We start from the raw sequence: 15,506 nt of genomic DNA, 5'->3' as shown, positions 1-15,506 counted from the left end.
CATGCAATTGGTAGTCTGATTTTACCCACAACATTTCCCAAGCATAATGTTGGAGGGTTTCAACTTAGGGGTGCAACTTGGGTCGGGCTCAACCCGAACCTGACGGGTTTAACCCGATTTTGGCTCGAGTTGGGTTGGCATTTTCCCGGGTTGGGTTGGGTTAGGGTTGGAAAAAGCCAACCCGATTTAATTTCTAGTTGTGTTAGGGTTGAGGCCTTGGCAACCCGACCCGACCTCTCTCCTCTAATTTTATCATGATTTTCTTAAGATTATGTTTTTTCGTGTATTTTTCTGTTTGGCCCTAGATGAACCTGAAACCAACCCGAACCCAACCCGACTCAACCCGACCCGATTCGGAGATGGGTTGGGTTAGGGTTCACAATTCTCAACCCAAGGCTCGGGTTGGGTCGAGTTAGGGTTGAGGGAATGCTATCTCAGGTTGGGTTAGGGTTGGCCTCAACCCGAGCCGAGTTGCACCCCTATTTCAACTACTTACTGAAAGGTCTTTTCTTTATACTTGAGATTTTAGGGATGTTTTGTAGGTACATAGAAGGTTGGAGATAAGGGTATTCTGGTAAGTTTTGCCGGTATGTTGAGGGTGAACCACATATATTCTTGTCTTGTGGTTACTTGTGCTTATTTTCTTTTGCTCTCTTTGTGATTATGGTTGTTTTGTATATATATCTTTCTTTGTTTTATTTTGTATATATACCTTTGTGATTGTGGAGAAGTTATTTCGATAAGTTGTTTAATGGATAACCTGTAGCGAATTTGGGAGAACTTGATAACGCTTTTGATGATGGAAACCAGAGGTTTATTTGTCAAATCTGAACATCAGAGGTAAGAGTAGCTATGAAAAATATGAAATTAGGAAAGTCTAGGGGGCCTGACGATATTCCTATTGAGACTTGGAGATGCTTGGGTGATGTGGGTTTGGTTTGGTTAACTAGATTATTTAACAATATTTTGAAGACTAAGAAGATACCTGATGAGTGGAGGAAGAGAACATTAGTGCATATTTATAAGAATAAAGGGGACATCCATAGTTGCACTAATTACAGGGGAATTAAGCTAATGAGTCACACCATGAAGCTTTAGGAGAGGGTAATTGAGCATAGACTAAGAAAAGAGACTAAGGTGTCCGAAAGTCAGTTTGGCTTCATGCCTGGACAATCGACTATGGAAGCTATCTTCTTGATTAGGCGGTTAATGGAGAGATTTAGAGAAAATAAAAAGAACCTTCATATGGTTTTCATTGATTTGGCAAAAGCGTATGATAGGGTTACCAGGAATGTTATGTTGTGGGTCCTTGAGAGGAAAAAAATGCCTACTAAATATGTTGATGTGATTAAGGATATGTACGATGGAGTAGTAACTAGTGTCGAACCACGGATGACACGTCTAGTGAATTTCCAATTACAACAGGACTGCACCAAGGATCAGCTCTAAGCCCTTATCTTTTTATGCTGGTTATGGATGAGCTTACGGAGGGTATCCAAGATGAGGTGCCGTGGTGTATGTTATTTGCATATGACATAGTATTAATTGACGAAACCAAAGCAGGAGTAAATGCTAAGTTAGAGTTATGGAGAACTACTTTGGAATCCAAAGGTTTTAGACTGAGTAGGACTTAGACAGAATATATGGAATGCAACTTTAGTAATGTAAGGAGGCAGGACGAGGATGTAGTAAATATGACTGGACTGGAGGTACCTAAGAGGGATAATTTCGCTATCTTGGTTCAATTCTACATAAGGAATGAGAGATTGAAGAGGATGTTAACCATAGAATAAGAGCAGGTTGGTTGAAGTGGAAGCTTGCTCAGGAATTCTGTGCGACCGTAAAATTCCTCCCAAGTTGAAGGGAAAGTTTTATAAGACAGCTGTGAGGCCAGCCATGCTTAACGGCTTAGAATGTTGGGCCACCAAGAAGCAGCATGAGATGAGTGTGGTGGAGATGTGAATGCTTAGATGGATGTGCGGCCACACGAGGTTAGATATAATTAAAAATGAAGACATTCGTAAAAAGGTGGGGGTGGCACCAATTGAGGAGAGGATGAGAGAGCACCGCTTAAGATGGTTTGGACATATCCAATGTAGGCCTTTAGATGCTCCGGTAAGAAGAGGCGACTCGTGCCAAATTGATAGAGTAAAAAGAGGTAGGGGCAAACCCAAAACAACTTGGGTAGAAACAATGAGGAAAGACTAGAGGGCTAGGAACATAGCAGAGAACATGACCTCAGATATGATAGAATGGAAGAAAATGATCCATGTAGATGAGCCCAAGTAGTGCCATGATTAGAACCGGGTAAATTCCTTTAACCTTCTTCATGAAATTTTTCTAAAGGATTCATTTAGCCGACCCCAACTAGTTTGGGACAAAGGCTTTGTTGAGTTGAGTTGAGTTGAGTACATTTAATTCTTATTTTTCTTGTAGTTCTTTTTTGTTTATTAGTTATATTAAAATTCAGTTAAAAGAGTTTTGGTTATATTAGAGTCTCAGCCTTATTTGGATTACAGATAGAGTTTATCTTAATCCTATTTGGATTAGAGTTAGAGTTTGAATGGGAGAAGTATTTGTTTTCTATAAATATATGGTCATGCAGTGTATCAAATCGTATCTTTATTGAACAAATTTATTTAGTTTGGTTCTTTCCTCATGGATTCAAGTTTTTTCTCTTATTTCCTTGTGAATTCAAGCGTTTTTTTATCAAAAGTGAATGTGTTCTTCTTCAATGGGTTGAAGATGGTGATCTTTACCTTCTTTCTGCATGCCGCCGCATCATATTTGTGCAAGATCTTGGATTTTTTCGTGTGTTTGCCAGTAATTTGTTGATTGACCGATGTTAGTGGTGATGGTTTGCAATTGCAATTTGCTATCTCTATTTAATCATGCACAATCTATAATAATAGGAAGTACTTTTGGATACTAACACTTGTTCTATATATATTTCCCCACTGGTGATGAATTAGGAGGCAAACAATATGCCTATCTTTATTTTGACCTCAGGGGTGAACCAAAAACTCTGGTTTTAACTTTGTAGGCATTTCCTATGCTTCATACGTCCCACAACTAAGGGCCTCTTTGGATATCACGAATATGAGTCCTTGTTTGCACTTTAACAAGATTATTTTCAGTTAGTAGTCTCATGGCACTTTTCTTTGATGCTATGTAATAGAATGAGTAAAGATTTGAAGTTTCTCTCTTGTGTGAATTTAAGGCCTTTTGAAGTGTGATTTTTCATATCAGGTCAGTATCTTATTCATAAATGGAACATTAAGGTCACTTTTGCAAAGTATTAACTAAACTAGTAAAAGAAGTATTTTGGTAATTATTTGTATATAGCTATTATTATTTGCAAACTATTGATAAGAGCTATTAGCCCTTGCTGCTAGATGGAGCACTTCACCTAAACTCATAAATGTTTCGCTAGCGCTACTCATTGAATACAATGAGGGATGCCCGCTATGACACAATGGTCGTACTTTGATTCATTTGGTAAGTCTTGCTTTGGATCTGTTGTGACCCATGCCAGTCATTCTATTCAATGGGGAAAATGGTAGATCCATTTTTAGCTATAAAGTTGCCTAGGAGTGCGTTTATAGCTAAGGAAAATTATTATAAAAAAAATATAGTGTGGAGGGGTGCATTTACCATAAGCCTATTCAATAATACATACATTTTCTGTCTCTAAATAGTAATAGTTGGCTATATGTTGGATGTTAAGAAGATCCAATCAAAGGTCCAGATCAATCAAAGGTAGGACCCACTATGTGGGTTGTAGTGGGTATGCTTCATTATATTATAATAAGGTTAAGCCCTATTGAAGTATTCCTCCCACCTACCTTCTGGCCATGTATGGTTGTAAAAACCGTGGAAGACGGCTGGGCATTTCTCGGAATATGGAACGCCAGATGATGTTTGGTTGTCAAATTTGAGCTCAAATTCCATTTGTCACAAGACATGGAGGGGCCATCATTATTAGTTTTTTTCCTAGGTGGTGCCTATGTGTCGGACTTGTCCCCCTACTAATCTTCCAATGGAAAACCTCCATTTCGGTGGATTTTAGAAGGGGGAAGCATATAATATGTCTTGTCTTGTGTAATCATTACATTTTTCTCTCTTTCTCTCTCTTCTACTATCTATTTTGGTAATGGCACCCCTACATTTTCCACAAGGTTTGACTCCCTACTCTACACATCTCCCATCCATGTCACCTACCCTTTTGGACTACTACTTCCTCTACTCTCCCAGCGAACCAATCTATGTTTTCTACTTTTCTTTACTTACTCTCTCTCTCTCTCTCTCTCTCTCTCTCTCTCTCTCTCTGCCCTGTGTACTTTCCATAATCTTATGTTTGCTTCCATCAAATCTTTCCCTATCAACAATACAGGATCGATGCTTGCTTTGTAGGGACAAACGAAGAACTAATTATCTCAGAAGTGAAGGGTGGTCCCATGGTCTCTTTGAAAATTGACACCAAATGCAAAACTTATTGTTATTAGTACAAAGTCCGAACTAATGTATGAGTTCACATTTATTTCAATGAATTATTTACATCCGCAACAACTTCTCTCGGAAGAATACACGTCTTCTACATAATTCAGCAGCTAGACTGTGAAAAATGTATCATTTCATAACTCTCTATCATTTCATAAACTCTCTATCATTAAAAAAAACACCATAATCGAATTCATACACCTTTAACAATAGAGACCACATCCAACACATTCAACATGGTAAAAATAAATAAATAAATACATAAATAACTTATCCATATTCCACTGCTTATTGGAAGGAAGAATAAATTGAACCATTCGAACCTCTTAAACACATCCTTCTGTCTTCATCTCAAACAATATGTGGCTGTCATGTCTCCTTTTGATTTCTTGTTTTCAAATCTCAAAACCCGTCAAGCTCTCCATGAAAGCTTTCTACAGTGGAGAGAATATGGAATTGGAAAGGAATATGCTTTAACGTTTAGAGGAGTATTATTATAAACATTCTAACTAGAACTAATGGGTAGAGAGGAGATATAGGCCGTTTAGGGAGAGATTTCCACGTAGAACCAGCAAGTTTCTAAATTTCTCAGTAAATTAATAAGATTTAATTGCGCTAAGTGGAGAAAACCAGGGAGTTAAGAGACTTTACGTTATTTGAAGCCACTTAGAATCGGAAAGTGATGGCGTCGGAATCCGGGTCTGCGATCGCGCGGTCGGTAGAGGGCCTCCGCGGGGTCTGCAATCACAAACAAAGGGGGTCTGGGGTGGGTCCCGGACGACCACTTCGACACCCAAGTCAGATTCTTCGACCAAACAATATAAAGGACAGCAAGAATGAGAGAGGGTTTTGGCCAGGTTTACCAGGACCAAGGCGCAGATTCTTTTCTGGCCGTGTGGGTGGATGGGTCAGAGGGGACTAACCGGGAGAGTGGGATTAAGTTCCCAGCCTCCTCTGTCGTTGTCCTGCCTCTTTTTCCGGCTGTTTTTGTGGGAAGTAAAAAAAAGGTCGATCCCCCACTTCTTCCCTTCGCCTCCCTTTTAAAGGGTGGTGTGCGGGCCTTCTCATCATTATGGAGAGAAAATTTTCTCAGGCGGGATTGGGCCATCCCTCTGTCTGGACGGCGCGCGTGCTTTAGTGTGATAATCCCTTCCATGGTTTAGTGATGATGGGCTTTGGAAGACGAGGAGGCGACATGTGTTGTAATCGTGTTGCTTTGTCGATTCCCTACGCCTTTCTTCATGATGGCGAGACTTAGCTAGTGCATGGGTGACACGTGTTGAGATTTGGGAGTGGCGCCGTATTTATGCCTCATCATAACACCCCCTTACTCCTTTGGTCCATTTAATGGGCCAAGGGAGTAATGTTGGTCAAGCGGGCGCATTTATGGGGGCTCCGGAGTACGAGGAGATGTGCTAATTATTCCTGGGGAATGTAATGCCATCATGGGTCGCCTCGTTTCGAGACGCAAGGTTTTCTTTCTTGAGTTTGAAAGGAAGGATCACCCTGCTGCTCCGTTGTTGCTCCCCCTTTGTTTATTCCTATTGACATGTCTGGTTCGCCTTCGTGAGCTAGGAGCAAGGCCCCTCTTTCCCAGGAATCATCGAGTGACCCCGACCTGTCTTCTGACTCGGGAGGGGACCTTACGGCCCGTTGGAAAAGGGCTAGGATAGATTTGAGCCCTCCCCCGGGTTTTCCTCCTCTTCGCCTCTCCTCCTTGCCTAGGAAGGACAGGTCGTCTCGCTTCCGTGTTGCCAGGGAGTGGTCTTTTTTCTCTAAGGTCTATCGGCAGGGGATGGAGTTGTGCGACATGGTTTTGAAGATGGAGGAGGAGATTGAGGATTTGAGGCGGAAAAATGCGGATCTTCAAAGGAGGGTCCATGCCCTTAACGAACAGCTGCTAGAATATGAGGTGGATACCTTGCTGGAGAGTTCCTGGGAGGAGGAGGGGAATTCTTCAGAGGAGGGGTCCTTTTCCAGTCCTTCGGGCGGTTAGCCTCTGCGGGACCAGGCTTCCTTTGCTTCTCCGTTTTCTTTCTCCCCCCTTTTTTTGTACCAGGCCTGCGTTCCCTATTTTTGTTTCTTCCCTCTTTTGTAGGCCTGTGGGTCAGAAGGATGTGATTTATGAACGGACAACTTTTTTATGAATCTTGTGGCATGTTGCTTATATTGCTCCTTCAGTTTGTTCGGTTGCTTTTCCACTGTGCTTGGCATGAATTGTCCTTGTTGTGAGGAATTGCGGCGTTGTTGTTTTTTGTTCGGACCCGTGCGGGGTTCTGAGCCTTTATCTGGTGCGCTAGGCTTTTTTGCCCATTAGGCTGGTGCGCCGAGCGCTCGCGCCGGGGCTTTGGGCCCGGGGTGCGTTCCTCCTTTAGCGGGATTGAGGTCGGACCTTTTTGCTTGATTTCCTGCCTCCGGACCCTTCTTGCTCATCAGGTGGGGGGGGGGGGGGTCTCAGGTGATTAGTGATGATGAGGATCGGACGGCGGGTGGCACGTGTCGCAATCGTGCGGTCTTACCGCTTCCCAACACTCTTCCTTGTGACGGTTAGGTTTTGCGGGTGTAGGGACGACACGTGGCGAGGTGTGAGTGCAGCGCCGTTTTTTACGTCCCATCGTACCTTTGGTCCATTGAACGGCTCGAGGTGGTAGGTTCGCTTGTCTAGTCAAAGAATATCGTGACGAAGGCATTTATGAGAGCCTTGGAATGCGAGAAGGCGTGCTGTTTCGTTCGGCGGTTCCTTCTCGAGGAGCTGTGGTGTCGTCGCGCCATGCTTGATCGTTCATCGAATAGGAAGCGGACACTCGTTGGGCAAGTCGCTTCGTTTTCTTGCCCACTGGCTTCTCAGTTGGTTTTATAAACGATGATTCTCTTCTACTTTTTACGCAGATCGCATTTTGCTCCTTTCTCTTTCTTTGCTACTTTTCTGCCTTTCTTTGGGGCTCGTCCGAGATGTCGTTGTCTTTTGAGGGTTTTTCTATTGGTGACGAGGGGAGGGCTGCCTCCGAGGGGGGTCCCCCTAGCAGCCCTGAGACAAACCCTGAGGGGCTGGAGCCTCGACAACCAATTCCTGAGAGGAGCCTGCCTTAAAGGTTTCCCCCACGCTTTCATCCTCCTCCCCCCTACGAGAGGGAGTCTCATGAAGCTTTCGTTCACCGCAACCGTTCGTTCTTTTCCTACGTTTATCGTAGGGAAATGGAGGTCTTTAGCCGGATGATCGACATGAATCGGGAGATTGCGGCCTTGCGTGCGGAGAACGATTTGCTGAGGAACCGGGTGAGGTGGTTAAATGACCAGAGGGCGGCGGGCCCAGCGGATCCGGACTGGGGGAGCTCTTCGGAGGGGGAGCGTACTGATAGGGAGCTTTCTGACGTGGAGAACTCTTTCAGTGGCCAGTCGCTTTAGGCCGGACGGAACAGAATGTGGGGGGCTTTTGGAGGGGCTCTTTCCTTCGTTTTCTCCCCTCTCTTTTTTTGTTTTGGGGGGCCTCCGGGACCCGGGCCTGCGCTCCCTATCTTTTTTATCTTTGCTTTCCTTCCCCCTTTTTGTAGGCCCGTGGGCTAGACGAAGAATGGTTGTGAATGGCTTCTTTTTGCATTTCTGACTTGTATTTCATTCTTTCTTTTCATTCGCGCAGTAGCTGAGCCTTCTGGATTTTTCCATCGGGTGGAATTTGTATGTCGGGCCCTCGTGGTGGGACCCGAGCCTTCCCTAATGCACTTGGGTTTTTCCATCCGGTGGATTTGTATGCCGGGCCCTTATGACGGGTCCCGAGCCTTCCCCAACGCACTTGGGTTTTTCCATCTGGTGGATTTGTATGCTGGGCTCTCGTGATGGGTCCCGAGCCTTTCCCAATGCACTTGGGTTTTTCCATATGGTGGATTTGTGTGCCGGGCACTCGTGATGGGTCCCGAGCCTTTCCCAATGCACTTGGGTTTTTCCATCTGGTGGAATCGTATGCCAGGCCCTTGTGCTGGGTCCCATCTTCGGACACTCCCTTTTCGTTGGGCGGGGAGGACATGGAGATGGCTTGCTGGGGAACCCATTCAGCGGCAGGGGTAGTGACGTCTTTTCAGCCAGGGGAGAGTGGCGTTTCGATTTTTGGCGGTTCCCTCGAATTTCCCAATCGGCGCCACGTGTCCGCGTCCCATCGGATTAGACAGGAAGGGGGACTAATCGACGCGTGTCGAAACCCTAACTCTTTTTAAGACCTTTTTGGGGATTTTATTCTTGCTTTTTCTCTGTTTCTCTCGGGTGAAGTGGGCTCCCTTCTCCGCTGGTTCCTCTAGGCGCTGTTCTTCACCAACTCGTCTGGTTTTTTTTGTCCTTCCCCGCTTATCTGCCTCTGTGAGTTTCGTGTTTTTTACTTCGTCTGTCGTTTGGTCGTTTTACGATGTCTTCCGAGTCAGTAGAAGTAGTGGAGAGGGCTCCGCCAAGGAAAAAGAGGCGGTTGGTAAAGGGTGGGGGCGGTGGCTCTCGAGATGAACAACAGCCTAGGGAGTTGGAAGATAGCTCCGGGACTTCTGGGTCGTCGTTGGGGGCCGCTCCCCTTGAATCTCCCTTTCGCGCTTCTTCTGCTCGTGAGGCGGAGATTAGGGACATTCGGTCTGGCTCCGTTATTCGTCCTGGCCCGGTGGCGGGTTATAAGAGTACTTTGGGAGAGGGGGCGGCGGAGAAGATTAGGAGGGAGTTTCACATTCCCGATGAATACGGGATTAGGATTCCTTCTTCTAGGGAGGGGGTGTGCGAGGGTGCCACGGAGGAAGAGGTGGCCTTTTATGTCGAGGCTTTTCAGGCGGGGGTCAGGTTCCCGCTCTTGGGTATCATAGTGGAGGCCCTCGAGTTCTACCGGGTGGCCCCTTCCCAGCTGGCGCCTAATAGTTGGCGTACTCTTTTGGCCTTTGTGGCCAAGGCGGGCCTTCACAAGGTTCAGCCTACCCTTCCTCTGCTTCGGAGTTGCGTAGCCCTCAGTCCATTGGTGAAGGGGGAAAACGGTTGGTTGTTCCTGACCCAGCGTGTCCAATGAATCTCGTCGCTTTGTTCTGTCGGGTCGGACCCCATGTCTTCACAAGTTGCTGGCTCGGTGGGGCCCCTGGTCTCTTCTATTATTGCCGGTTCCGGGGCGGGAGCCATGGATTCCACTATGAAGTCGGCAGGGCCTGGGATTTGATGGCCGGCCTTGGTCGGACCTGTATGTCGAATTCTCCCAACTCGACGGCCCAGCTTACCATTCTGCCTGAGGTCTCCGGTTTTTGGAGAATCTTTCTGAGGGGCTGGTCCGTCAAGAGTATTATAGGATGGGCCTGGAAGTAGGGGCGGAGTTTCCGGGCGGTGCAGGGTCTTGCTTACATAGTACACCGGGTGTTCCTTTTTGTCGTTCCTTTTGGCCAGTACCACGCTCACCGCCGTAGGGCTGACGGCCAGGTACAAGAATAGTTCTTCCCCTGGCTCTGGCTTGGTCAGTACGGGCGGTGTTTGGAGGTACTGTTTCAAGGCGTCGAAGGCTTCTTGGCAGGCCGGGGTCCACTCAAATTCTTGTATGTTTTTCAGCTGTTTGAAGAATGGCTGACATTTCTCAGCTGATTTGGGCATGAAACGGCCGAGGGCGGTGATTCGTCCCGCGAGTCGCTGCACCTCTACCACTGTTGCCGGGGGTTCCATGTCCAGGATGGCCTGGATTTTCTCGGGGTTGGCTTCGATGCCTCTCTGGCTGACCATGAACCCTCAGAACTTCCCGGAAGTTACCCCGAAGGCGTACTTTGCAGGGTTCAGCTTCATCCGGGCTCGTCGCAAGGTGTCGAAGGTTTCCTGAAGGTCGGAGATGTGCTTGGAGGCTTCCAAGCTTTTCACCAACATATCATGAACATATACTTCGACGTTTCTCTCGATCTGTTCCCGGAACAGTTCGTTTACGAGCCGCTGGTATGTGGCCCCCGCATTTTTTTAGACCAAAGGGCATGACGGTGTAACAGTAGACGCCTTGGTCGGTGATGAATGCGGTCTTTGGGATGTCTGATTCGTGCATCTTTACCTTGTTGTAGCTGGAGAAGGCGTCCAGGAAGGTGAGGAGTTCGTGTCCGGACGTGACGTCGATGAGCTGGTCTATACGCGGCGAGGGTAGGGATCTTTTAGGCAGGCTCGGTTCAGGTCTGTAAAGTCTATACAGGCTCGCCAGCCCCTGCCGACCTTCTTGACCATGACCACGTTGGACAGCCACTCGAGGTACCGGATTTCTCTGATAAATCCGGCTTGTAGTAGTTTCTCCACTGCGACTTTTATGTGGGCTTGGCGCTCCACTGCGAAATTCCTTTTTTTCAGCCGGATGGGTTTGAGGGTCGGGTTCACGTTTAGCTTGTGAACAGCCAATTCCCCGGGTATCCCGGGCATGTCCTGAGCGGATCACGCGAACACGTCTTTGTTGGCTCTGAGGAAATTGATCATCTGGTCTCGTAAGGCGCCTCTTAACAAGGAGCTGTTACGGACCAGCTTCTCCGGTTGATCATCGGCTATAGGAATGGAGTCTAGCTTCTCGGCGGGTTCTCCTCTGATCGTCCGAGCCCGCTCCCGAGGGTCCTCACCCCCGATTGTGAAGTTTTCGGTCGGGGCGTTGCTTCCTTTCAGGCTCGCCGCGTAGCATTGGCGTGCTATCATCTGCTGCCCTCGGACTTCCCCTATCCCGGTTGGAGTGGGGAACTTCATTTTGAGGTGGGGGGTGGAGACTACTGCTCCCAAGTCTCTCAGGGCGGGGCGTCCTATGATGGCACTGTAGGTGAACGGTATGTCTATGACCATGAAGGTAGTCAAGATGGTCTTCTGGAGGGGGAACGTCCCGAAGATTACGGGTAGGTCTATTTTGCCCTTGACCCGCACCGAAGCTCCGGAGAACCCGTAGATGGAGTATTTCGCAGGTCCTAGTCTCTCTTCGCCTAGTTTCATTTCTTCGAAGGTTTCGAGGTGCATCACATTGACGGAGCTCCCCGTGTCGACCAGGATTTTTCCTATGTCGAAGTTGGCGACGATTAGTCTGACGACCAGAGCGTCGTCGGGAGGGACTTGTAGTCCGTCAAGGTCTTCTGGGGAGAAGGTGATAATTTGATCTTTATGCGGGGGGTCCGTCCGGGCCCTTTTGGAAGGTATTTCTAGGGAAAACACCCGTTCCGCGTAGGCTCGTCAGCCAGCTGTCGTCGGTCCTCCTGCTGGTGGCGGTGCGAGTCATGCATGCTGCGTGACCGGTGTCTGCTCCGGGAGCGATACCTGCTGGGGGATCGGTGTCAGCTGTCGGACTGGTGTCGACTGCTGGATCGGTGCCGGTTACCTGACCGGCGTCGGGCGCCTGTTTCTAGGCTCGTCGTCGTGGTGAAGGGCCTCGTACGAGTTCTCGATAGGGTTCCGGAGATATTGGTTCAGATGCCCTTCTTCGGCCAATTTTTCCAACTGGAGCCGGAGGTGGAAACAATGGTCGGTTTCGTGGCCGTGGTCCCCATGAAACTCGCATAATTTTTTGATGGACCGTTTCTTTGGGTCCGTGGCCATTCTCTTGGGGGGGGGGGGTCAGGAGACCCTGATCTCTGATGGCAAGTAGGACATGGGAGAGGGGAGCCTTTAGGGGGGCGCTTCCAAGCCTTTTGAAGACGGGAACGGCGTTCCGGTTGGCTGGGCCTTCCCCGGCCCGTGGCCTCGATACCCTTCGGCCATCGTCGCCTTTTCTTTCCTTGGGGCCGGGTCGGCTCCGCTCTAGTACGCAGGCCTCTTCTGCTCGTACGAACTTATCAGCCTTGGATTCTAGTTCCTGCAGATCCCGGGGCGGCTTGAGGGTGAGGTGTAGTTTGAGATTCGGGTCGGTGGTTGCATGCTTCAGTGTTGCGACAACTATTTGGACGTTTATGTTGGAGAGTTGGGCCAGTTCGGCGTTAAATTTCAACATGAAGTCCCTTAGGGTCTCGTTTTTCCCTTGTTTGAGGGCTAAGAGGGCATCCGCCGGATCGTGGCGCAGGCGGTTGTTGGCGAACCTTGCATTGAACTTCCTTCCGAATTCATGGAAGGACGCAATGGAGTCAGGCTCCAGCCTCATGTACCAATCGTTGGCGGTCTTTCTTAGTAGGGATGCAAAGGCTCTGCACATGAATCCGTCCGACGCGCCGCGGAGCGTCATTACCCTTTTGAAAGTTTGGAGGAATTCGAGAGGGTCTGTGCTTTCGTCGTATAGACCCAAACGGGAGAGGTCTATTCCTGCTTTCACCGGGGTCTTTAAGACCTCAGAGGTGAATGGAGATGTTGTTTCTTTTTCCCATTCGTCAAGGATGTCGTGGGCATAGGGTTTTTTCATTTCCAGTCTTACTTCTCAGATTTGCCTTTGTAGGTCCGCTATCGGGTCTGGCCCTGTGGGTTGTGCTGAGGTTGCTACCTCTTCTGTCCGGGCTGGGGGCGGTTCCTGATGGCGAGCCGGCCGGAAGGGGGGAGCGTAGCTGAACGTAGCTTGATTTCCGTCGGTTCGCTGGTGCCCCCTGGCTGCGGGAGGCAAGGGACTATTGGCCGATGGGGAGGGCGTTCGGCGGGCTGGTGCTTGTCTTCGCCGGGGATGATGCTCTCCCGGCTGTTCCTCGTCACCTTCACCGTAGGCTTCCGTCTGGTCATGTGCTGTGGGGTGCCTCCCCAGGGCCGGGGGCTCCGGCGGGGGCAGGCGTTGGAGCAGCTCTTGACGGAGTTCGTTGAACATTTCCATGGTGGGGACCATTTGCGGTGTGCTGGAGGAGGGGTGGCGCCGGCCCGAGAGCGGTGACTTTGGCTCCCGGGAACTTGAGGCGTGAGTCTGCGCGTGTTGGGCCTGGCTCCTGGTCATCACCCCTATTTCTTGCTGTTGGGTGTGATTTCTCATCGCCATACGGCGTTCAGTACTCGACGAGTCCCACGGATGACGCCAATATGATGGCGTCGAAATCCGGGTCTGCGATCGCGCGGTCGGTAGAGGTCCTCCGCGGGGTCTGCAATCACAAACAAATGGGGTCAGGGGGTCCGGGGTGGGGGTCCTGGACGACCACTTCGACACCCAAGTCAGATTCTTCGACCAAACAATATAAAGGACAGCAAGAAGGAGAGAGGGTTTTGGCCAGGTTTACCAGGACCAAGGCGCAGATTCTTTTCTGGGCATGTGGGTGGATGGGTCAGAGGGGACTAACCGGGAGAGTGGGATTAAGTTCCCAGCCTCCTCTGTCGTTGTCCTGCCTCTTTTTTCCTCCTATTTTTGTGGGAAGTAAAAAAAAAGGTCGATCCTCCTCTTCTTCCCTTCGCCTCCCTTTTAAAGGGTGGTGTGCAGGTCTTCTCATCATTATGGAGAGAAAATTTTCTCAGGCGGGATTGGGCCATCCCTCTGCCTAGACGGCTAGCGTGCTTTAGTGTGATAATCCCTTCCATGGTTTAGTGATGATGGGCTTTGGAAGACGAGGAGGCGACATGTGTCGTAATCGTGCTGCTTTGCCGATTCCCTACGCCTTTCTTCATGATGGCGAGACTTGGCTAGTGCATGGGTGACACGTGTCGAGATTTGGGAGTGGCGCCGTATTTATTCCTCATCAGAAAGTTACTAAAATCTCTCAATAAGTGGAGAAAATCAAGGAGACATGGCGTTTTCAACTCTATCACTTCGGCAAGTTACTAAAATCTCTCAATAAGTGGAGAAAATCCAAGAGACATGGTATTTTCAACTCTATAACTTCCTTTTATTTATTTTTTTGCGAAAATTTTAGATCTGAGTGGTGAACATTAAACCCCCCTTCCTCTTTATTATATATAGATTTTTTTCATGTGTTGTTGTGAGGATAATAGTGTTATTTTCTTAGATAAACACCACTTGATTGGTTCGTGAACTTTTGACATAAAAGTTAAAAGGGTAAGTGGGCTTTTGTATATGTTAAAATGTGAGGCGGTTATTTAAGAATTCATTTTGGATATGTAAAAACTCCTGTGTTATTTAGCATCCACCACTTGCAAGGTTATTACTTATTAAAGTAGAAGTAGGTTCACTTGTCAACTTACCTCCTACCTTTCATTTATAATTCGTGCTCCACATAAAGAGAAGGACCTAACCCAACCACCATTTGCTGTCTCAATATTTCAGATTTGGAAGGAAAAATAGCCATATTTTGGTCTAAAGAATTTGCTGGATGAATTATTGTTTCACCAGGCATGGTGGAGGATCTCAGATTTGATCTATCAGATCCCAACCATTTATTTGATAAGCCTTGATTTAGATCTCTTATGGCCCCTAAACTCACTCAACATCCGTGGTAACGTTTGATATGTAACAAATATCTGTCTTTTTTGTGATTTTTGACCCATAGAAGATTCAAAGTGAGGCCTATGAAGTGAAAGGTTGGGATCATTTAAAAGTAGGATCTCAATCTAGACCGTTGATTTAGTAGGTCAATGAATGGATGCAACACTCACCCTGTTTAGCAGTATCCTAAACATGGCCTGATGGGTCTAATCAAGGGGCTAGGAACATCCAGTCAAATCAACGGATCCGATCACAATCATGTGGCAAATGTGTGGCCCAAAAACTAAAATGTATCATAGATTAGAGCCATGCGCTTGGATAAATTAAGCATATGACCCAACTGTTACTTTTCAGACCCACCATGTGGATGTGGTCAGATTCGTTGATCCAATCCAATTGGTCTAGACAAATGAAACCCGACATTAGACTTTATTTAGGGTTTTACCCTCATCATGGTCCACCCGATATCCTTGTAGCTCAGAAAGAGGAGTCATGACTCATAAATACAGTAGAGTGGGGTGGAAGACTTCCCGTTACTTTCGAATTTTTAAACAGCTTGTCCGATTCGTCTGCAAACACAGAATTAAATTCCCTAGCAACCAACAACAATTCATGACAGGAAGAAAAAAGAGTAAAAAGGTAAAATAATAATCAGAGTAACATAACACATCTATGCTTGAAATTCCCCCATTTTTCGGATGTGACAGACAGAGCAAGAGAGTCAAGTCTCTCT

This window comes from Tasmannia lanceolata, unplaced genomic scaffold, assembly GCF_043159265.1.
Source record: "Tasmannia lanceolata isolate RefF3 unplaced genomic scaffold, GAP_Taslan_0.1 ptg000090l, whole genome shotgun sequence".
Taxonomy (NCBI): domain Eukaryota; kingdom Viridiplantae; phylum Streptophyta; class Magnoliopsida; order Canellales; family Winteraceae; genus Tasmannia; species Tasmannia lanceolata.
The sequence above is the reverse complement of the archived record's forward strand: the minus strand, read 5'-3'. Positions refer to the sequence as shown.